The sequence below is a fragment of the Oncorhynchus tshawytscha genome, linkage group LG22 (genome assembly GCF_018296145.1).
Source record: "Oncorhynchus tshawytscha isolate Ot180627B linkage group LG22, Otsh_v2.0, whole genome shotgun sequence".
NCBI classification, from domain to species: Eukaryota; Metazoa; Chordata; class Actinopteri; order Salmoniformes; family Salmonidae; genus Oncorhynchus; species Oncorhynchus tshawytscha.
Genome location: NC_056450.1, coordinates 4986359 through 5011925, shown reverse-complemented (window position 1 = coordinate 5011925; position 25567 = coordinate 4986359). Strand labels below are relative to the sequence as shown.

At 42.4% G+C, this 25567-nt stretch overlaps 1 protein-coding gene across 2 annotated transcripts in view; it reads left to right on the top strand.

The window, feature by feature from the left end:
- Positions 1-14682: 14682 nt before the first annotated feature.
- LOC112221616 (forkhead box protein J3) overlaps positions 14683-25567 on the top strand; it is a 90812-nt gene continuing 79927 nt past the window's right edge. Inside the window, exon 1 of one of the 2 annotated variants that reach the window (XM_024383790.2) lies at positions 14683-14969. The gene's annotated coding sequence lies outside the window, so the exon portion shown is untranslated. The remainder of the gene's footprint in view (positions 14970-25567) is intronic. The other variant, XM_024383789.2, reaches the window with a different exon arrangement.

Below are 25567 nucleotides of genomic sequence, written 5' to 3'. Positions count from 1 at the left end.
GTCGGATTCGCGTTTACCGTCGAAGGAATGAGCGTTACGCCAAAGCCTGTACTCTGGAGCTGGATCGTTTTGGAGGTGGAGGGTCTGTCATGGTCTGGGGCGATGTGTCACAGTATCATCGGACTGAGCGTTACAGGGAAGACATCCTCCTCCCTCATGTGGTACCCTGCCTGCAGGCTCATCCTGACATGACCCTCCAGCATGACAATGCCACCAGCCATACTTCTCATTCTGTGCGTGATTGCCTGCATGACAGGAATGTCAGTGTTCTGCCATGGCCAGCGAAGAGCCCGGATCTCAATCCCATTGAGCACGTCTGGGACCTGTTGGATCGGAGGTTGAGGGCTAGGGGCATTCCCCCCAGAAATGTCCAGGAAGAGTGGGGTAACATCTCACAGCAAGAAATGGCAAATCTGGTGCAGTCCATGAGAAGGAGATGCACTGTAGTACTTAATGCAGCTGGTGGCCACACCAGATACTGACTGTTACACATTATTCTATTTCTGTTAGTCACATGTCTGTGAAACTTGTTCAGTTTATGTCTCAGTTGTTGAATCTTGTTATGTTCATACAAATATTTACACATGCTAAGTTTGCTGAAAATAAACGCAGTTGACAGTGAGAGGACTTTTTTTTGCTGAGTTTAGATGTTATGTTATCTATTACTTGCCTACCAGCACAGCTGGAGTAGAGGACGAGGACCATCAAATTTCTGGAGGATAAGATCATCAACAAAACACAAGGTAATGAGTGATTGCAGATGTATAATAATATTTTATTGCAGTCTTTAATATTTGTACACACCACAATTGGTGTGTACTATAAATACAATTTAATAATCCTTATTACATTTCACCTTAATTGAAATGTGCTAGTACCTTTTGAGATAATAATTTACATTAAAATGTGCAATTTGGGATTCAGAAAACAACAATAAACAGTTTTGTTTTGGTAAACAGCTGACGGATGGGGTTGGAGACATGTAACCACTCCCTAATCCATAGACAGAGCTGAGGCAATGACTGACCATCCAAGATATTAAAATATACAGATGTAGGCTCTTAATGATGTGAATTAATAATGTGAATTATTATGTGAATCAAAATTCATGGACATTTTTGTAGGGGTTGATATTTTTTTCGTAAGGGAAAATCAAGTCTGAAAATTGAAAGTGGAAATTACAAACTTCAGAAGCCTTTTTAAACCTCAAATACTCTTCAAACTTTACATTTCCTGTGAAAGTTGTCCTGCAACAAGGTGATCAATTGAAGATCCTACGTCTGTAGTTTTAACCATGTTTTGTAAAGGGAAAGGGAAAGGGGAATACCTAGTCAGTTGTACCTTCAATGCCTTCAACTGAAATGTGTCTTCCGCATTTAACCCAACCCCTCTGAATCAGAGAAGTACGGGCGGGGGGGGCTGCCGAGCTTTATAGTGTTTGCTTATATGTTGGGTTCTGATGTGTTTAGACATTTGAATGATAAGGACCATAATGTTCATAATTATAAATATATGAATGAATGAATTACAAATAAATCATTGTAAATACGAGTATTTAGTTATAACTCTAAATGTTTTGTTCCTACATAGAACTAAGCTCATGGTGCATTTATACGTTATTTATTTTAGAATCAATGGCTGTATATCACACAGTCTGAAAATGGATGTACCAATCCTAGACTGCTCCTTTAACAGTAAAAGCATATAATATCTGATGCTCTGGTTGGAGCTGTTGAGGACATGAAAATGTTGATTATAGAAACCGTTTTAGGAATGTTGACTGTGGATGTTTTTCAGAGGCAGGGACTGCGAGACTAGTCAATGATCGCTGAAAAGATAAAGAGCGAAGTACAGAGAGATCCTTGATGAAAACCTGTCCAGAGCGCTCAGGACCTCAGACTGTGTCACGTTCTGACCTTAGTTTGTTTATTTATGTCTTTGTTTTAGTATGGTCAGGGCGTGAGTTGGGTGGGTTTTCTATGTTCCGTTTTCTATGTTGTGTTTGGCCTGGTATGGTTCTCAATCAGAGGCAGGTGTCATTAGTTGTCTCTGATTGAGAATCATACTTAGGTAGCCTTTTCCCACTTGTGTTTCGTGGGTGTTTATTTTCTGTCTTTGTGTATGTCACCAGACAGGACTGTTTCGTTTCGTATCATTCTCGTTATTTTTGTTTTAGTGTTCTGAGTTGAATAAATATCGTCAAGAACACGTACCACGCTGCACTTTGGTCCTCTCCTTCATACGACGACCGTTACAGCCTGGAGCGAAGGTTCACCTTCCAGCAGGGCTGGCCCCAGGCATAAGCAACATAGGTGGTCTAGGGGGATCCCGACCAAAAGCAAAAAAATAACTCAGTTGGGGTCTCAACTTACTGTTGAACATTAGACTCGTAGAATACACAAGGTGCAAGTTAAACATTTGGTTGTGCATCACCAGTTTTTTTCTTGTTATGTCAGTCGCTGACAGACACTCAATTAGCCATGTGACCTAACAATATTTTTATTGGTAAGTTTCCCACAAAGGGTTCCAAAGTGGTTCTTGGGCTGTCCCCAAAAAGGGTTATTCAAATGGTTTTCCTATGGGGACAGCCAAAGAACCCTTTTAGGCTGTAGATAGCACTTATTTTTGTAAGAGTGTAGTCCAGCCAGATATCTGAACTTGTACTATCATGGACGAAAAACACAGGCATGTGCCCAAAGGCACTTAAATTTTCCCTTGCCCATTTACCCTCTGAATGGCACACATACACAATTCATATCTCAATTGTCTCAAGGCTTAAAATGAATTATTTAACCCATCTCCTCCCCTTCATCTACAATGGTTGAAGTGGATTTAACTAGTGACATCAATAATCAAATCAAATTTATTTATATAGCCCTTCGTACATCAGCTGATATCTCAAAGTGCTGTACAGAAACCCAGCCTAAAACCCCAAACAGCAAGCAATGCAGGTGTAGAAGCACGGTGGCTAGGAAAAACTCCCTAGAAAGGCCAAAACCTAGGAAGAAACCTAGAGAGGAACCAGGCTATGTGGGGTGGCCAGTCCTCTTCTGGCTGTGCCGGGTGGAGATTATAACAGAACATGGCCAAGATGTGCAAATGTTCATAAATGACCAGCATGGTCGAATAATAATAAGGCAGAACAGTTGAAACTGGAGCAGCAGCACAGTCAGGTGGAAGTTGAAACTGGAGCAGCAGCATGGCCAGGTGGACTGGGGACAGCAAGGAGTCATCATGTCAGGTAGTCCTGGGGCATGGCCCTAGGGCTCAGGTCAGTTGAAACTGGAACAGCAGCATGGCCAGGTGGACTGGGGACAGCAAGGAGTCATCATGTCAGGTAGTCCTGGGGCATGGTCCTAGGGCTCAGGTCCTCCGAGAGAGAGAAAGAAAGAGAGAAGGAGAGAATTAGAGAACGCACACTTAGATTCACACAGGACACCGAATAGGACAGGAGAAGTACTCCAGATATAACAAACTGACCCCAGCCCCCGACACATAAACTACTGCAGCATAAATACTGGAGGCTGAGACAGGAGGGGTCAGGAGACACTGTGGCCCCATCCGAGGAACCCCCGGACAGGGCCAAACAGGAAGGATATAACCCCACCCACTTTGCCAAAGCACAGCCCCCACACCACTAGAGGGATATCTTCAACCACCAACTTACCATCCTGAGACAAGGCTGAGTATAGCCCACAAAGATCTCCGCCACGGCACAACCCAAGGGGGGGGGGGCGCCAACCCAGACAGGATGACCACAACAGTGACTCACCCCCTCCAGGGACGGCATGAGAGAGCCCCAGCAAGCCAGTGACTCAGCCCCTGTAATAGGGTTAGAGGCAGAGAATCCCAGTGGAAAGAGGGGAACCGTCCAGGCAGAGACAGCAAGGGCGGTTCGTTGCTCCAGAGCCTTTCCGTTCACCTTCCCACTCCTGGGCCAGACTACACTCAATCATATGACCCACTGAAGAGATGAGTCTTCAGTAAAGACTTAAAGGTTGAGACAGAGTTTGCGTCTCTGACATGGGTAGGCAGATCGTTCCATAAAAATGGAGCTCTATAGGAGAAAGCCCTGCCTCCAGCTGTTTGCTTAGAAATTCTAGGGACAATTAGGAGGCCTGCGTCTTGTGACCGTAGCGTGCGTGTAGTTATGTACGGCAGGACCAAATCAGAGATATAGGTAGGAGCAAGCCCATGTAATGCTTTGTAGGTTAGCAGTAAAACCTTGAAATCAGCCCTTGCTTTGACAGGAAGCCAGTGTAGAGAGGCTAGCACTGGAGTAATATGATAAAATTTTTGGGTTCTAGTCAGGATTCTAGCAGCCGTATTTAGCACTAACTGAAGTTTATTTAGTGCTTTATCTGGGTAGCCGGACAATAGAGCATTGCAGTAGTCTAACCAAGAAGTGACAAAAGCATGGATTAATTTTTCTGCATCATTTTTGGACAGAAAGTTTCTGATTTTTGCAATGTTACGTAGATGGAAAAAAAGCTGTCCTCGAAATGGTCTTGATATGTTCTTCAAAAGAGAGATCAGGGCCCAGAGTAACGCCGAGGTCCTTCACAGTATTATTTGAGACGACTGTACAACCATTAAGATTAATTGTCAGATTCAACAGAAGATCTCTTTGTTTCTTGGGACCTAGAACAAGCATCTCTGTTTTGTCCGAGTTTAATAGTAGAAAGTTTGCAGCCATCCACTTCCTTATGTCTGAAACACATGCTTCTAGCGAGGGCAATTTTGGGGCTTCACCATGTTTCATTGAAATGTACAGCTGTGTGTCATCCGCATAGCAGTGAAAGTTTACATTATGTTTTCGAATAACATCCCCAAGAGGTAAAATATATAGTGAAAACAATAGTGGTCCTAAAACGGAACCTTGAGGAACACCGAAATTTACAGTTGATTTGTCAGAGGACAAACCATTCACAGAGACAAACTGATATCTTTCCGACAGATAAGATCTAAACCAGGCCAGAACATGTCCGTGTAGACCAATTTGGGTTTCCAATCTCTCCAAAAGAATGTGGTGATCGATGGTATCAAAAGCAGCACTAAGGTCTAGGAGCACGAGGACAGATGCAGAGCCTCGGTCCGATGCCATTAAAATGTCATTTACCACCTTCACAAGTGCCGTCTCAGTGCTATGATGGGGTCTAAAACCAGACTGAAGCATTTCGTATACATTGTTTGTCTTCAGGAAGGCAGTGAGTTGCTGAGCAACAGCCTTCTCTAAAATTTTTGAGAGGAATGGAAGATTCGATATAGGCCGATAGTTTTTTATATTTTCTGGGTCAAGGTTTGGCTTTTTCAAGAGAGGCTTTATTACTGCCACTTTTAGTGAGTTTGGTACACATCCAGTGGATAGAGAGCCGTTTATTATGTTCAACATAGGAGGGCCAAGCACAGGAAGCAGCTCTTTCAGCAGTTTAGTTGGAATAGGGTCCAGTATGCAGCTTGAAGGTTTAGAGGCCATGATTATTTTCATCATTGTGTCAAGAGATATAGTACTAAAACACTTGAGCGTCTCTCTTGATCCTAGGTCCTGGCAGAGTTGTGCAGACTCAGGACAACTGAGGTTTGGAGGAATACGCAGGTTTAAAGAGGAGTCCGTAATTTGCTTTCTAATAATCATAATCTTTTCCTCAAAGTAGTAAGGGATAAGGGATCATATCGTTCACCTGGATTTGATTTGATTTGTTTTGATTCCCCTGGTCAGTCTATGTCATGGAAAGAGCATAATGGTTTGTACACTCAGTATATGGTGATATGGCAATATGTCAAATAACTACTTTTATATTACAAAATACTTGTGTTGGGCTTGAGAAGTGGAACAACAGTTATCATGTTAGCTCCAGAGTTGTCAGATTAGCATGCTAGCTCCAGTGGTTAGGGTTGGGTTAGGGGTTTGATATGCTTGTCATTGGTTAGGATTAGATTAATAATATATTGTAGTGGTGGGCAACAATATTGATAATTCAATATGATATTGATATGAACAAGGCATGGATTTATCGGTCCTGTTAAACCACACTAATATGTAAAAAAGCACATGCACACTGTTCTTGCATGGACAAAACCCTCTCGCAGACCTTCTCACAGGTCCTATCTCAGAGAGTGGAGCAGGGAGAGAGAGAGAGGAAAGGTGCTGCAGTCCAACTATGCACGCCACCATGACACCCTCTAGTTGATCCTTCTTAGTAACTTTGTATTGAAGTGAAACTTGGTTAGAAGTATATGGTAAAGACTGACATTTTTCTACACTTACTTGATATATTTTCAGTAATGTCTAACTATGTTCATAACCATCTTTTATGCATTTCAAAGATAAACAAATTACTTTACACATTAACACAATACATCTTGATCAAATCAAAATGCCTGCAGCAACTGTGCCTATCTCCAGCGATGCAAAAGCTGATGATGTCAAGGAAAATGAGACCTGGAGGAAGGTTGTGGGACGAAATGCCTCAAAGGAGAATGCTTTACCCATGTTCATCTTGGAGAGAGAAATCCTGACAAAGGCCTTAGCCAACCCCATTAAGGAGGAAGAGCTCTACTTCAGTCTCATACATTAAATTAATTCAAACCACATGAGGTCAGTACAGACAGTACGTGAATATATATATTCTAAGTAAGGAAGCAAGGGCAAAGCTTTTGATCAGAAGAATAACAGTCAGAGCAAAACAGTGTTCAAAGAGAACAATCCTTTCAGTTTGAAGTCACGCATGGCTGACCAGAAATCAATTCAAGTTGCAATTAAATAACTACTTGAATCAGCAGATGATAGTGTTGTGACTGAGTTTCTGGATAAAGCTGGATGCAAGGTGGTGGGGAGGGTGATGAGGCACTTGAAACGATACAAGGGTCAACTCACAAACGGCTCAAATGGAGATTTGTATATGTTGAAGCAGCACCCATCACTTCCATAACATGTTCTGTAAAGATTGGCCCACACTGGGTCAAAGTATTTTATGATGGACAAGGCCCTGCTCGTAGACAGGACTGGCTGTCACGCCCAGGGACTTAGTATTTTCTTTATTATTTTGGTCAGTCCAGTGTGTGACATGGGTTATTTATGTGGTGTGTTGTCTAGGGTTTTTTTGTAGGTTAAGGGATTGTGGTTAGTGGGGTTGTCTAGAAAAGTCTATGGTTGCCTGGAGTGGTTCTCAATCAGAGGCAGGTGTTTATCGTTGTCTCTGATTGGGAACCATATTTAGGCAGCCATATTCTTTGAGTGTTTCGTGGGTGATTGTTCCTGTCTCTGTGTTTGTTTGCACCAGATAGGGCTGGTTTGGGTTTTTCACGTCACATTACGTTTAGTGTTTTGTAATGTTCATTATTATCTTTATTAAAGATGAATCGGAATAACCACGCTGCATTTTGGTCCTCCTCTCCTTCGACGGAATAAAACACTGGCAGACACAACCCGACTCTAAAGGCAGTCAGGAGATGCTAGAGTACAGTCCTACTACACAGGAAAACATTAGGCGCATATAGAGGAAACTTTTTCACACTATGTACAGGACAACAATCCTGTACCCATGAGTATCGCAGACGTACCACATATCTCAGTTGAAATGACATAAAGTGAGACTGAGGTTGAAGAGGATAATTCCCCAAGGACAAAGGTGGACTGAATAAATCATTGGAGTTGGTACCTGGTGAGTCAAAGTCTACAACAATGTCCTCTCAATCTAAAAAAAAGAACAGCAAAAATGCAAAAAGATGAAGCTAGGAAAGTGGCTACTAAACCCAGGGCCATCCATGGTTAAAACTACACAACCCACAGATTGACTGGGCCACCGGAAGGGTAACTACTTGGAGTGCATTTTGTCATTCCAATCGTCTACATTCTGCCCTTCCACCTGCCTTGTTTGTACCCCAGTCCATTCCAGATCCCCCGGACCGGTCTTCTGTTCCTCCAGAGTACCACGGTCTAGCTCATGTGTTTAGTAAGCACCACACCCCATCTCTGCCGACTCATCGGCCGTATGACTGCGCTATCGAGCTTCAGCCTGGAGCTCCTCTCCCCAGTAGCAGGTTGTATAACCTCTCTCACCCCGAGCAAAAGGCTATGGAGGAATACATTCATGAATCCCTGGCTGTCGGACATGTCAGGACTTCTTCCTCTCCGGTGGGAGCTGGGTTTTTCTTTGTCAAGAAAAAGGATGGGTCATTGAGGCCGTGCATAGACGTCCGTGGGTTGAATAGTATCACTGTCAGGAATAAGTATCCCTTGCCACTCAACAGTTCTGCTTTTGCCCCCTCCATGGTGACACGGTGTTCACTAAACTCGACCTGCGGAATGCCTACCACCTTGTCCGCATCAGAGAGGGGGACAAGTGGAAAATGACGTTCAACACACCTCTTGGACACTGAGTATTTGGTCATGCCGTTTGGTCTCACTGTTTTTCAGAGCCTGGTGAATGATTTTTGAGGGATGCTATTGGATGCTTTGTTTTTGTCAGTGGATGACATTCTTATTTTTCAAAAGGATCTTGAGGCTCACAAGCAACCAAGTTCACCAAGTCCTCCAACGGCTGTTGGAGAATACATTTTTTGTTAAGGCTGAGAAATGGGAGTTCATGTTTCCTGTGTCCTTTTTGGGTTACATTATTGCACAAGGACAGCTACGAATGGACCCTGCCAAGTTTAGGGCAGTCACAGTGGTCTGTGCCCACTAATCTGAAACAGCCACAGCGTTTTCTGGTGTTTGGCAATTTTTACAGATGTCTCATCTGCCTACAGTCGTTTGGCAGCTCCTCTCACCTCCACTCCGTTCCACTGGTCCCCCGAGGCAGAGGCATCGCTTCACTTCCAATCCAATTCTTACTCAGCCAGACCCAGTACTCCAGTTCGTCCTCGGGGTGGACGCTTCCAACACCAGGGTAGATGCCGTCCTGTCTCAACGTTCCCCCTCTCAGAAGCTCCATCCACGTGCCTTCTTGACCCGCAAGCTCTCCCCTGCAGAGAGACATTTTGACATGGGCAACAGGGAACTTCTGGCTGTGAAGCTGGCTCTTGAGGAGTGGCGTCACTGGTTAGAGGGCTCGGTTATCCCATTCATTGTGTGGACGGATCATAAAAACCTATCCTACATCCAGACTGCCAAACGTCTGAACTCTCGGCAGGCCAGGTGGGCTTTTTTTGGAAGACTCAACTTCACTCACTTATCACCCCGGATCTAATACTAAGCCCGACATCCTCTCCCGTCAGTTAATCGCAGACAACACGTTCCGAGCCAGAAACTATTATGCCATCCTCCTGCATCATTGCCGCTGTCACCTGGGAGATTGTGTCCCGTGTTCTCCAGGCTCAGCAGAACCAACCTGACCCAGGTAACGGTCATAGTAAGGCTCTGCTTGTGCCAGATTCAGTTCGCTCTGATGTTCTTCAGTGGGCCCATTCTACTCACCTCACCTGTCACCCTGGCATGAATCGGACTGTCGTCTTCCTGCATCAGTGATTTTGGTGGCCCACCATGGAGAAAGATACTTTGGGAATTCATCTCAGCCTGCTCGGTCTATGCCCGGAACAAAACCTCCACCAAACCTACATCCAGTCTACTTCTTCATCTTCCCATACCCAGTCACCCCTGGTCACACACAGCCCTGGACTTCGTCACTGGTCTTCCCCCATCTAACGGTAACTGTCATCCTCACTATAATTGACAGATTTTCCAAAGCGGCTCACTTCATTCCCCTCCAAGCTTCCTTCCTCCAGGGAGACTGCGGACCTGCTGGTATCCCATGTGTTGCGGCTGCATGGCATCCCTATTGACATCATTTCTGACAGGGGACCCCAGTTTACATCCCAGGTATGGAGAGCCTTCTGCACATGTTAGCCTTTTATCTGGATATCACCCCCAGACCAACGGCCAGCGCGAGCGGGCCAACCAGGAGATGGAGACTGAACCTACGCTGTGTGACTTCGGCTAACCCTTCCTCCTGGAGTGCCCAGTTACCCTGGGTGGAATATGCCCACAATACCCTCATCAACGCCTTGTCAGAAATGTCACCCTTTGAGTGTGTTTTGGGTTACCAACCCACCTTGTTCCCTGCCTAAGAGGTCGAGGTAGCGGTGCCCTTGCTTCAGGACCACATGCGCCATAGTCACCACACCTGTTTAGAGGGCCCGGGCTGCTCTTCGTGCCTCCACCAGGACCCAATCCCAAGCTAATCATCGCTGTGCTTCAGCTCCAGTCTACACTCCAGGCCAAAAGTTATGGCTCTCGTCTAAGGACTAGCACCCCAATTCATTGGTCCATTTGAGATTGATCATGTCATTAGTTAACCCCTCTGCTGTGCATTTGACTCCCAGACTCTCTCAAAATCCCCCCTCCCTTACATCTGCTCCACCCCCTCGGCTCATCGATGATCATCCTGCCTATACTGTCCGGCGGCTTTTGGATGTACGCCGTCAGGGTCACGGTTGGCAGTATCTGTTGGACTGGGAGGGATACGGGCCTGAGGAGTGCTGCTGGGTGTCCCATCACATTCTGGACCCATCCCTCCTACAGGATTTCCATACCTCACACGCTGACAAGCCGGGTCCTGCGCCAGGTGGCGCCCATGGGGGTGTGGGGGGGGGGGTGTACTGTCACATCTGCTCCTTCCACACCCCCTAGTGGACATCCGCTGTCTCCTTGACCTGCAGCCATTCACCCAGTTCTCTTCTCCACCATCACTCCCTCGGATACCCCTCAACCTGTTTACCCTGTCCCAACCCACCTCACTCCAACCTCAGCCTCCATCTGGTTTCCTACAACTCATCCAAGCTTCCCTGGATCTGCACTTCATCTGTCCCTGTGTTACAATAAATATCTTGGTTCAGTCATTCCTGTTTCTTGGTCTGAGTCTGTTCTTGGGTTCCGCTGTGCTGCTCCGCCTAACACATATTGTATTGGATGTAATGTATTGTTTTTAGTGAATATTTTCATTTGCATTATAGCTGTGTAACCTCACCAGGGATTATGGGTGCAAATTAGTTATTTGGTATTCACGGCACATTATATGGATTCTGTAATATTATGTTGCTTAATGTGCACTGTCCCTGTTAAACTTAACTGTTTTATAAAAAATGTCCAGTCCTATATGAGTAGGCTTGCTTGATTGAATAATCCTGTTGTCCTGATCATAACTTTGCCCTTTAGCCTAGCCCCAGGAATGAAATGCATTACTGTATACAGATATGTAGATAGTAAGGCAGATGGGCTATACTCGTTGCGAAGGATGGAATAAAAATAAAGAAATGGACATTCTAGGGAGCTATACTTGGAGCACCTCATTTCATGAACATGCAGGAACTTGGTACTTGTACATACATATACAGGAAATGGTATGATACTGTATTTACATATGTTACTGACATCTACAGGCACAGGGTGGTAAGATAGGACACAATTCTCTATGGAAGTTAATTCAGTAAAATATGTTGACTACATAGATCACAGGCAATCTAGTTTGAGTCAGTCTCGACATTTTGAATGTGCTCCTACACCCTCCCCCCCACCACCCCTCCACACACACACTGTCCCACTGCTCTAAATTGACAGCCTGAACTGTTTAAGAAACAACTGGCTGCCAAAGTCAATATCAAACTGTACATCTACAGTTGAAGTCGGACGTTTACATACACCTTAGCCAAATACATTTAAACTCAGTTTTTCACAATTCCTAACATTTTATCCTAGTACAAATTCCCTGTCTTGGGTCAGTTAGGATCACCACTTTATTTTAAGATTGTGAAATGTCAGAATAATACTAGAGAGTGATTTATTTCAGCTTTAATTTTTTTCTTCACATTCCCAGTGGGTCAGAAGTTTACATACACTGAATTAGTATTTGGTAGCATTGCCTTTAAATTGTTTAATTTGGGTCAAACGCTTCAGGTAGCCTTCCACAAGTATCCCACAATAGGTTTGGTGTATTTTGGCCCATTCCTCCTGACAGAGCTTGTGTAACTGAGTCAGGTTTGTAGGCCTCCTTGCTCACACATGCCTTGTTCAGTTCTGCCCACACATTTTCTATAGGATTGAGGTCAGGGTTTGTGATGGCCAATCCAATACCTTGACTTTGTTGTCCTTAAGCCATTTTGCCACAACTTTGGAAGTATGCTTGGGGTCATTGTCCATTTGGAAGACCCATTTGTGACCAAGATTTAACTTCCTAACTGATGTCTTGAGATGTTGCGTCAATATATCCACATAATTTTCCATCCTCATGATGCCATCTATTATGTGAAGTGCACCAGTCCCTCCTGCAGCAAAGCACCCTCACAACATGATGCTGCCACCCCCGTGTTTCACGGTTGGGATGGTGTTCTTCGGCTTGCAAGCCTCCCTGAGGTCTTGGCTGATTTCTTTTGATTTTCCCATGATGTCAAGCAAAGAGGCACTGGGTTTAAAGGTAGGTCTTGAAATACATCCACAGGTACACCTCCAATTGACTCAAATGATGTCAATCAGAAGCTTCTAAAGCCATGACATAATTTTCTAGAATTTTCCAAGCTGTTTAAAGGCACAGTTAACTTAGTGTGTGTAAACTTCTGATCCACTGGAATTGTGATCAATTATAAGTTAAATAATCTGTCTGTAAACAGTTTTTGGAAAAATGTCATGCACAAAGTAGATTTTATGTCCAGTTTATGTCGATATAGGACTCATTTTACTGTGGATATAGATACTTTGTACCGGTTTTCTCCAGCATCTTCACAAGGACTTTTGCTGTTGTTCTGGGATTGAATTGCACTTTTCACACCAAAGTACGTTCATCTCTAGGAGACAGAACGTGTCTCCTTCCTGAGCAGTATGACGGCTGCATTGTCCCATGGTGTTTATACTTGCGTACTATTGTTTGTACAGATGAACGTGATACCGTCAGGCATTTGGAAATTGCTCCGAAGGATGAACCAGACTTTTCCCTGAGGTCTTGGCTGATTTCTTTAGATTTTCCCATGATGTCAAGCGAATAGGCACTGAGTTGGAAGGTAGGCCTTGAAATACATCCACAGGTACACCTCCAATTGACTCAAATGATGTCAATTAGCCTATAATTTTCTGGAATTTTCCAAGCTGTTTGAAGGTAAAGTCAAGTTAGTGTATGTAAACTTCTGACCCACTGGAATTGTGATACAGTGAATTATAAGTGAAATAATTTGTCTGAACAATTGTTGGAAAAATGACTTGTGTCATGCACAAAGTAGATGTCCTAACCGACTTGCCAAAACTATAGTTTGTTAACAATACATTTGTGGAGTGAAAAACAAGTTTTAATGACTCCAACCTAAGTGTATGTAAACCTCCGACTTCAACTGTATGTCTGCACGTATCTGTCAGTTTCCAGTGTAGGCCCAACGTGGTTTACGGGGACTTGAGGTTTGGTCTCTAAGGGGGCCACAGAGAATGAAACAGGGACAGAGGAGGCATCAGAGCCAGGAGGATGGAGGAGGAGAGAATATTTTTAGTTGTACAGGTTTCCTGTAATTCTACCAATTTTGCCATGGGGTGGAGGGAAATGTTTTAGTTTTACATCTAATTTTCTGTAATTCTACACATGCTGCCATGACTTATGCCATGTTAATTATATCTGAGTGAGAGTGACTTACAAAATCAATGGGGCCCCCCTGGAGGTCAGGGCCCCTGTGTATTCTCGAATACCAGACCTTAGGCAACTGGAGCATTTGAAAAAAAGTAAGAAGCAATGCAGATGTCTAGAGAGAATAGCCCCTGGGCGGGTGACCTGTAAACAAGGTTGGTATTCTGCCATGATTACTACAAGTTTAGATAGCTGGCTAAACTCATTTACCAATCAAAAAATTGTTAGCTGACATGGCTAATTGAGTGACTCTCAGTGACTGAAAAACTCCTTATGCCTGGGGCCGGCCCTGAGCCAGGTTCTTTACCAAAGGGAGAGCAATAGCAGGACAACAAGAGAAACCAACAGAGGGGAGGGACTGTGTTGGACAAACGTAGCACACAAGTTGTTCACACCACCCAGCATCAGTTTCCTGAACTATAAGGACTACAAACTATAACCCAGCAGCTACACAGCAAATGTACTGTATGTCTGTCTGATTATGTCTTGTGATATCCTGTGATATGTTGAAGTGATGTGTGTGCCAGATTCCCTATGGGACAACATTTTTCTTGCTTCCTTCCTTCCTTTCCTCCTTCCTTTCCTTCATACATTCATTGTACCACAGACTACTGGGACACACTACAGAAATAATAAGCTTTTCTAACTGGCTTTTGTTACCACAAACCGAAGAAGTGCCTCAAAAGGAATCTACATTGTATTTGTATTTTTTATGGATCCCCATTAGCTGCTGTAATCATGACTAGTTTGATGCATGCATTTAAAAAAATAATATATATATATATATATTACTTGTTTGTTATGATGCTGTTTTTGTATTTATGTTTTGATGGTCTGTTTTCACCAGCCCAGTGACTATGGATGTGAATTAGCTTCCTAGTTACGTTAAAATAAATAAAAACACATGAATAATGATTAACATATTATGATGATTATGGTTATTATTATTGTCACGTTATTGTTGTTGGCGACAATGAATTCGCTATGAAAAGTGAATTAAGTATTGAATATGGGAACTAGTTATGTGATGTTGTCTGACCGTGGTGCATGGATTTGCCTTCAACGTGCTCCGTCTGGCATTGGAAGTAGTTCCGGTGGTTTTTGCAAGAGAACTGAGTCGGAGCGGGGAAACCCGGCGGGATTCTGTTGTTGGAGAAGCAAATGCGAATAGCCGGGTGAGGAAGTCTTCAAATCAAGGGACGCAACTGACCACAGAACTGGTCAATATGACACGAGTATCGCATGGGGCGTACAACTTCAGTGACAGCCCTAGAAGGTGAAGTAGCTCCGTCCTCGGAGGAAATGTTCAAGTGCAGCACTGGAACAGCTGAACCTCTGAAATTTGAACCGGTTAAATAACCATCCACCGGGGTAAGTAAAGCGAATTTGGGAATGTCGTAACGTTAGGCCTAATATCTCACATAGGCAAAGAAATGTACTTGAGCTCCGGGGTTGCGCTGTGGACAGGCCCTGACAGGTTCTCTCTCCCTGTCATCATACTATGCAGATAGACAGCCCATGTTATTTCAGGATATTAACTTCAGGTTTCAAGCAATATCCTATACCTTTTTTTCAGGGTGATCCTCGGTCGTTCTGCTCAGATTGATTCTGCTGTTTAATTGCCTTGCAAGTAGTAAAATGACTTTTACATTGAATTTCGATTGGTCGAAATTGAAACGGATGCTCAAACATTGACATGTAAACGTTATGCAACCATACATGCGCTATAAATTCTACTTTTTAGACCCGCTGGAACTTTTGAAGCGATGACAGTTGTGAAATGTCAAAGTAGGCTACTGGGGCTGCCTCTCAGTAACTGGTAAATTACAGAACAAAAATCTAGTGCAATTTTAGTGTGGTAAGTAGCATTATTGTATTACGCTGTTGTCACTTCCCACCTATGTGTCAGTTAAATGGATGTGATGTTGTGTTTGCAACAATTGTTGCACGCTAAAATTCAGCAAATAGTTACAATATTTATATTTCGAAATGGTTCGTTGCAAAGTTTCCACTGATTTTCTTGTCGGAGACAAGTAATTTTCTTGCTACAATTTAGCCGTGTACGAACTAATATATTATTTAGTAATTTTATTGAAAGCGTTCAAACTAAGTGCCTGTCAAAAGGAAGGTACCGGAAATACAAGATTGATGGCTATATTCACTGGCAGCCTACTCATGTCCATGACAAATACCATCTGTAGCCTACAGTATATTGGCATGTTTTTGTTTGAATATTGACCATTGGCATATTCAGTCCATGCCTATGAATACAGACAGAACCTACTACCTTAAGATTTTTTGCATTATGCTATAACTTCAGACATGCATTTGTTCTTTTGGCCATGTATCTTTAATCCATTTTTGGTGTTAATGCCTGTATTCAAGTCTCATAAAATCAGGTTTGCCATAGAGTTGGGAATGACTCCTTTCACAACACTGCAGTTTAGGTGTACTGGAAAAACTGAATGTTTAATCTTACCAGACCATTAAGTGAGAGGGTGAAAGAGAAGTGTTTTTTTTTTATAAAGAGAGAACACTGGTTCCTGATTTGGATACGTCCCTTACTCCTATCAAGATCAGAGTTGTCTGAACAGATTTTTCTCCACATTTTGTGTTGAGTTTTACGTGCAGTCTTAAATGGTGTTGATTGAAGGTAATTTGGCATTTTAATTGTAGAACAGCTGCCACACACTCTCGGCTAATTGCCATGTAGACATTCTCAATAGATCTCTCATAGACCATTAAGTGCCTCATTAAGATATATTATGCAGATTCCCATTAAACGTGATAAAACGGAACCCTCCAAATGTTTTCTGATTTGTATTTTAATCTCTGAGGTCAATATAATTACGGTCATTGTCAGCAAATGCGTCGCTAATAAATGAGTGATTCAGCATCAACTCAGGAATTGAAATAGGAGGTTCCTTTTGGTTGCTAGGTGTTGGGAAATTGTGCCATATTTTCATGAATATTGTTTATTATTCACTCTCCATAATGCCATCGATGCTGTAGAGACTTAGGAGGCTCAAACTCAGGTAGCCATGACCAAAGGCAGCGACCTTTACCACTGCTTCAAGAAAGCTAGTTCCATTGAGTGAGCGGTTTGGTCTTATGAACAGCCACCCACTGGAGAGCTTGTCCCTCATGTGTACATGCATCTCTGATAGCCAAACCAGGTCATCCTCATTCCAACACTATTGTAGCGATTTGGGGATGAAAGTGTTGCTTCTCCTTGTACCTATGAACACAACAGCACAGACAATACCTATGACCACACACAATAATTCACTCCCCTTCCCCTCATGTATTGATACTGTTTTTTGCCACTGTAGATTAAAGCATGTGAACCCTTTGGAATTACCTGGATTTCTGCATAAATTGGTCCTAAAATTTGATCTAATCTTCATCTTAGTCACAACAATAGACAAACAGTGTGTTTAAACTAATAACACGTTATTGTATTTTTCTTGTCTATATTGAATACATCATTTAAACATTCAGTGTAGGTTGGAAAAAGTATGTGAACCCCTAGGCTAATGACTTCTCGAAAAGATAATTGGAGTCAGATCAATGAGATGTTGATTAGAGCTGCCCTGCCCTATAAAAACAATCATAAAATTTGAGTTTGCTATTCACAAGAAGCATTGTCTGATGTGAACTATGCCTCGAACAAAATAGCTCTCAGAAGATTAAGAATGGTTGACTTGCATAAAGCTAGAAAGGGTTACAAAAGTATCTCTAAAAGCCTTGATGTTCTTCAGTCCACGGTAAGACAAATTGTCTAGAAATGGAGAACGTTCAGCACTGTTGCTACTCTTCCTTGGCGTTGCCATACTGCAAGAGCACAGCACAGACTGCTCAATGAGGTTAAGAAGAATCCTAGAGTGTCAGCTAAAGACTTTCAGAAATCTCTGGAACATGCTAACATCTCTGACGAGTCTACGATACGTAAAACACTAAACAAGAATGATGTTCATGGGAGGACCCCACGGAAGAAGCCACTGCTGTCCAAAGAAAACATTGCTGCATGTCTCAAGTTTGCAAAAGTGCACCGGGATGTTCCACAGCGCTACTGGCAAAATATTCTGTGGACAGATTAAACTACAGTTGAGTTGTTTGGAAGGAACACACAACACTGCGTGGAGAAAAAAAAATGGCACAGCACACCAACATCAAAACCTCATCCCATCTGTAAAGTATGGTGAAGGGAGCATCATGGTTTGGGGCTGCTTTGCTGCCTCGGGGCTGCTTTGCTGCCTCAGGGCCTGGACATCTTGCTATCATAGATAGAAAAATTATTTACCAAGTTTATCAAGACATTTTGCAGGGGAATGTAAGGCTATCTGTAAAGAGGAATGGTCCAAAATAACTCCTGACCGTTGTGCAGGTCTGATCCGCAACTACGAAAAACATTTGGTTGAGGTTATTGCTGGCAAAGGAGGGTCAACCAGTTATTAAATCCAAGGGTTCACATACTTTTTCCACCCTGCACTGTGAATGTTTAAATGGTGTGTTCAATAAAGACATGAACATGTTTACTTGTGTTTAAGCAGACTGTGTTTGTCTTGTTGTGACCTAGATGGTCATCAAATTATGTCATATTTATACACAAATCCAGGTATTTCCAAAGGGTTCACATACTTTTTCTTGCCACTCTCTGAACATTTCCCATAAAATGTAACCTACAAACTGCAAAGGTTTCAAAGTTGTATGCTGTTGTATGTATGCTTTACTGTAGAATGTATAGTGGTTCCTTTCAAAGTTGCGTCATACTGCAGCACAGTTTGTGGTCTACCACAGAATTCTATGGCACGCTATTTAAGTGTCAGCTAGGGCTGGGCGATCTGATGAGAGATAAACTCAGCAAAAAAAGAAATGTCCTTTTACTGTCAACTGCATTTATTTTCAACAAACTTAACATGTGTAAATATTTGTATGAACATAAGATTAAACAATGGACTAAGTTCCACAGACATGTGACTAACAAATGGAATAATGTGTCCCTGAACAAAGTGGGGGGGTCAAAATCAAAAGTCAGTCAGTATCTGGTGTGGCCACCAGCTGCATTAAGTACTGCAGTGCATCTCCTTGTCATGGACTGCCAGTTATTGTTGTGAGATGTTACCCCACTCTTCCACCAAGACACCTGAAAGTTCCCAGACATTTCTGAGGGGAATGGCCCTAGCCCTCACCCTCTGATCCAACCGGTTCCTAACGGGATTGAGATCCGGGCTCTTCGCTGGCCATGGCAGAACACTCACATCCCTGTCTTGCAGGCAATCACGCACAGTATGGGTGGTGGCATTGTCATGCTGGAAGGTCATGTCAGGATGAGCCTGCAGGAAGGGTACCACATGATATAGGAGGATGTCTTCCCTGTAACGCACAGCTTTGAGATTGCCTGCAATGACAACAAGCTCAGTCCGATGAGGCTGTGACACACCGCCCCAGACCATGACGAACCCTCCACCTCAAAATCGATCCCGCTCCAGAGTACAGGCCTTGTTGTAACGCTCATTCCTTCACGGTAAACACATATCCGACCATCACCCCTGGTGAGACACAACCGCAACCCATCAGTGAAGAGCACTTTTTTCCAGTCCTGTCTGGTCCAGCGACGGTTGGTCTGTGCTCATAGGCGACGTTGTTGCTGGTGAGGACCTGCCTACAAGCCCTCAGTCCAGTCTCTCAGCCTATTGTGGATTGAGCACTGATGGAGGGATTGTGCGTTCCTGGTGTAACTCGGCAGTTGTTGTTGCCATCCTGTACCTGTCCCACAAGTGTGTTGTTCGGATGTACTGATCCTGTGCAGGTGTTGTTACATGTGGTCTGCCACTGCGAGGACGATCAGCTGTCCTTCCTGTCTCCCCCCTAGCGCTGTCTTAGACTTCTCACTGTATGGACATTGCAATTTATTTCTCTGGCCACATCTGCAGTCCTCATGCCTCTTTGCAGCATGCCTAAGGCACATTCACTCAGATGAGCAGGGACCCTGGGCATCTTTCTTTTGGTATTTTTCAGAGTCAGTAGAAAGGCTTCTTTAGTGTCCTAAGTTTTCACAACTGTGACCTACATTGCCTACCGTCTGTAAGCTGTTAATGTGTTAACGACCGTTCCACAGGTGCATGTTCATTACTTGTGTATGGTTCATTGAACAAGCATGGGAAACAGTGTTTAAACCCTTTACAATCAAGATCTGTGAAGGGATTTGGATTTTTCTGAAAAATATCTCAGACAGACAGACAGGAATTATTAACTCATCTTTTCAACCACTCCACAAATTTCTTGTTAACAAACTATGGTTTTGGCAAGTCGGCTAGGACATCTACTTTGCATGACAAGTATTTTTTTCCAACAATTGTTTACAGACTGAATTTTCACAGTATCACAATTCCAGTGAGTCAGAAGTTTACGCAATTTATGTCACTGCTGTCAATTAAAATTTTTATTTTTATTTATCACAATTTTCTTTAACCAATTTTGGTCTTTAATGCAGGGCTGACAGACAAGTTCTTATTTCTGTCTTTTCTGGTGGATTAAGCTGAAATTGCAACCAACTTTCTATGGCTTGTTTAAAACAATTACGATATTTTGGACATGATTTTGTTTCAAATAACAAAGTGAGCGGTTGTAATCTGAATAAAGGGGAAACGGCCATTCTCGAACATGGGATGAGACATTCTTACTTATTTGTAAATGAAGCCAGTTTGTTATTTGGAATGATTTATTTCTGTTTTTTGGAGCGAGTGAAACCAAAAGCCCACCATGGCTATTTTTCAAAAATCAGTCTACATGTCAAGTAAAATTCCCCCACTGTATTTACCCAAGTTCTCTCAACTCCAGGACCACCAACAGTTTTATTTTAATATTGTTATAATATATATATTTTTTGCTTGATGCAGGACTCTAGTGCTGGAGAAGAGAGACTCTCAGACTGAAAACGCCTCCATTAATTGCCACATTTTAGACTACCGATAGAACGCTGATCTAACTCCACTTTGTGGCATTCTGTCATTGCGCCACACTATCACAATCTACCGCTTACGGTCGCGGCTTAACCTCGTAACTTTTAAAGGAAGAACCACTAACTACATTATACGTGGTTAAATACAATTTAAATGTTTGAGTTAAGCAACATTAAATATGAAAAAGACAAAGGGATAGTTGAGGATTTTGACACGGTCTACTTCCTGAGAGTCAGATTAACTCGTTCATACAATTTTTATCTGTGTCCAGTATGAAGGTAGTTTCACAAGCCACTGCTAAATAGCCTTAGCCCAATGACTGGAAGTCTACAGGAACAGTTAGACTTCAAGTTATTGTGCTAATGCTAGTTAGCAATTGCGCTGACGCTTGTTAGCAACTTCCTTCAAACTGCACACAGATACATAAAGTTGTGAATACCAGTTTTATGACTATGAAGATGTAGATAAATGGCCTCATTGCCAAAATCCCAAACTATCCCTTTAAAAAAACTGTAGGCCCAAGTTCCAGTTTAGTGATTACAAATACATGCCATATTTAAGAGAAATCCTGAGAAACTGGTTTTGGATATATTGGCACTGGTGTTGTTAGGCCTGAGACTAAGTCGTGGGCTGGCAAACCATGCCAATATATCCTCAACACCGGCTTCGAAGGTATTATCACTTTTATACAATGAGTTGCCAACATATTGACATTTTATTTTGATTTCATTCATACTATTTCATCCTTCCACAAGATATAGTCAGGACACAAATCTAAGGTTGCTACCTACACCGGCTGGTTGGTTGTTCTATCGGTTCGGTTAACAGACATTTATTTGGATACATCCATAACAATGAGCTAATCTGTGATTTTTGCCTGTCATAAAAGAATGTGCTCTCTTGTCAGGACACTGTTGTTCAGAAGATCTAGCCAACAACACAGCTAATACAACTTCAAACTGAAGATGGAAAGACTAGCTGCATTTTGTTTAGTTTGACCTGTTTTTTGACCTGGCTGATAAGACTGGATTGCGCAGTGAGATGGAACAGAGTAAATATGCATTTCAACAACATAGCTTTAGCCGGTGGTAACTTGTGGAATAGACACCAGCTGGAATGCAGTTTTAACCAATCAGGATTAGACCCACCCATTGTATAACATAACATAACATCATTTGATAACCTCTTTGGTTAAAGAGTAATGCTGTAATATTACTATTATTTTCATAGGAGTGTAGATGTCTGTAAATTGTGCATTTTAAATTAGCTTCAAATCAGACGATATGCTCTGAAATTGTGCAATCGTCTCTCCAGTGACATTCATCCAAGGGAATATTCCCACCTTTGCATACCAATTTGATCATTTGGAAATCCAGTCTTTTGCCCTGAAAGCCCCCTTGTTAAAGTGATTATTCAAATGATCTGCCATTAGGTGGAGTCATGTGCATTTAAGTCTCCATTCTGCTTGGGCTATTCCCAACATGTAACTTTTTTATATTGGATGTTTTTACAGTAAATTTATACCTACTGTGCTCTATTTCTTTTCAGAATATAGCCTATTTTGTTGGACAGAGACTGAAGAGAGACAGGAAATGGAGGAGGGGAGATGGTGTGCTACAAGGGCATAGGCTGGATTTGAACCCATACCAGCACTGGCATATATGTGTGTTTCGAAGGCCGTGGCAGTAACCGTTACACCACCCCAGGCCACTAGTGTGCTGCACCTTTTAAATGCATTCTACCTCTTGTGCATCACGATGGAGAGGAATTTATATTACTGACAGCGTGTACCTTGTGTTATTGCTCTGTGGGCGCTGCATTTGAGACCAGGTACTTCTAGATGAATCTGAACATCCATTCTGTGAACCTGGGCTGTGTACTCTAATTGTGGTCTGGGCCCTCAAACTGTTGCACATCACCCGACTTGATGATGAGATTTTCAACCGTTAGAAAGACCTTTCTGATTTCCATTGAATATAGTGTGTTCTGTCATTTCAAAGCTAGGGAAAGACAGTGTGGGACTCATTACATTGAAAGGGTAGGACGCATGAGTTTTTACTCGCCAATGTAAAACAGTGTGGTCAAATACTTAGTAGCGTAGTTGTAGTCACGATCTGGTTACATTACCTACAAGTACACAGTTCAGTTTTTGGGTTATTACATAGTTATTAACTTATTTCCGGATATCTTCTAAACTTCCCACTATGCACAATTTGTCAACGTCATATGGAGGACCTACTCTGTGCTACTGAGTTCATATGCTAGCACGATAGCTGGCTAAAGTTAGCCATTAGCCATGCTAGCATGTAATTACATTCCAGATCCAAGTGTTGGTGAGTTACAATCCACCAATCACGAGGAAGTGTGATGTAAACAAAGAGCAGGCTCTAGTGCTTTCTTGCCGTGGGTTAAAAATTAAATCGAAAATCATTCCTGCTTGCTAATTGTGTAGTACCTCTTTGGTTATTATTTTTGTTTTGTTAACATTTCGGCATGTTCTGTGAACTAGTTGTCGTGTCTTTGGCTATGCCGGATTAAGTGATATGACATGCTATTCTATAAAATAATTTCTCTGTAATTAATATCACCTGATTGAGCTAATCATGTAAATGTAATTAACTAGTCGGGCACCACAAAATATTTAGAGCTGTTATCTTCCGAATAAACTCTTAAAGACCTAGTAATATTTTACAACAATAGCAGTCAATATCAATCGTCACCTCAATTCAGTCTCATCTGAAAGTTGTAAATTCTTTTATCTGCACGAACCCTGGCTAAGAAGTTGAATCAGAAATACAAAATTGGGTTTATTTATTTACTAACTACCTAGCTAATCACACAGAATTACACACACGCAATTAATCATAACTTGATTACAAATGATGTCATAAAGGAAAACGTACCTAGCTGGCGGAACAGATGACAGCTTGTTACACAAAGGAAAAAGGGCAGGGTTGAGTGAAAGAGCGGGAAGACTGAGGAACGAAGGGCGAAGCTGTGCTATCATAAAATAGTATCTTATGCATTCTAAATTACCTCCCATTTGGAAAAGGAAAATGCAATAAATATTTACTCTGAGCTGCGCTTCAGTAGGTTGGTGGTAGATGGAAGACCGTGTTGCCAAACAGAGTCCTCTGTCCTTTAAAGAATGTCTCTGGTGGTCAATTGGATAAGTTGTAGTAATGTCGTTGTGTGATAGACGGGATACTCTCTGTTCCTTCCTAACCCCTGTTTGCAGTAGCTGTTGCTAACTCAACGGCTAGGAGGTATCACTTCTGTAGTGAATAAGAGTTCAAAGTCCATACCATTCGCAACCAAAGCTCACGCTGATGTTGGCTTCGTTCTGTAGTTATTCTGACAGGACCGTCGTCCTACCTCCCCGGAACAGGAAGTTCTATTGTCGTCATGGGCTTATATAGGAAGGGAGAGGGCATGTTTGAAAAGTTTTATAGCCCTTGTCCCTTCACAGGGCAGGGCCACTGATTGAGGAGCCCTTTCTTATGAAAACCCAAATGTTACATTTTAGAAGCTAAAATCACATTTCATCCCATCACGAATAATTTCATATTCAAACATTTTAAATTGAACAACAATTCCTTGTGAATCCGATAACTCTGATGTGTAGACTTTCCACTGTAGAGTTTGTCATCTTATCATTGATGATAATGTCTCCGATGACAACCGAACTGACATCATATTCATTAAGTACCACCGCATATGTTCCATTGGTCGGATTACCAGAATATAGTTAATTTCCCCCCACATTCTGACGTTCCCAGAATCTCTGTTAACCAAGGGTTTTGCAAATGTAACCTCAGTAGGGTAGAGAGGAAAAAGGGGGAAGAGGTATTTATGACTGTCATAAACCTAACCCCCCCCCCCTGTCATGACAGTCTTGTACATTTTTTTTGCCTTGGCTTGTTGCTAGTGCTCTAGCTGACTGACATCTGGAATCTATCTATTTTGGATTTTGACCTGGTGAAGCGCCCACTTTGGTAGCTAACTCAGCTGCCACTCGTTAAAGGTTTTACCATTGATGGGCCCCAACCATCAATCTGTAAGTCTCTGCTCATGTTTCGGTTGTGTTCTAGCTGGTCTTCAGTTGGGCTCCAGCTTTCCGAGAGTAACCGTGGAGCTTGGCTGGCTAGGCTAATAGCTAGTTGACTACATAGCTAATGTTAGCTGGCTGGCTAGCTTAGATAATTCTTTCATAACTGGTGAGGTGGTGTAATGTATTTGGAAAACATTGGTTTACTGATGATAGCAACTGGCTGACTCAATAAATCAACTTGCAAGGTTTCTAGCCAACTAGCCTGCTAAAGTTATCCCTACTGGCTGGCTAACGTTAAAATATGTGCTTGTAAATTGGCAGAAAAATGTAAATTAAATTTTAAAAGAAACCAGTGCAAACGATTTGGTTTAATTTGAAGTTATACATTTGGAGTTTACATTATAGGGAATAGGCTGGCTTGCCGGGTCCTCCAAATTGCATCACACCCCGGAAAACAAATGTTCCAACATGACTTCAGCATTCTTTGAAATTCTGGTCAGTTTTATTTAACTTGGAACAGTTTTTAAGTGAGGTGTAACTTTGCATTGGGACTTTTGATGTGTGTACTAATGCAAATCCATAAGCTACATGTCATTTACGTTTATGCTACCTACATTTTAAGTGTCTCGTATAGAACTGGTTTGGCAGAACTGAACTGACACTTACAAACTTCTTATTGCTGCCAACTATCTGAGTGAGAAGAACACAAAGCTCCACTTCTGAACATTGTGTAAAACCTTGGGTTGACACAGTGTGTTGCGTTGTACTGGTTGTGTTTTTAATGAGTAACAATTGTCAGCCTACTTGCATGTGAAACAATGATATTATAAATAACCATCAAAAAGCTGTGATACTTCTAAAACATGTAAATTTCTCCCCGTTTTAAAGTGCAACAAAACCAAAGCCGTTCCTTCAAGTGAATGCCTCTAGGTTTTGGGGGTTGTTCCATTATT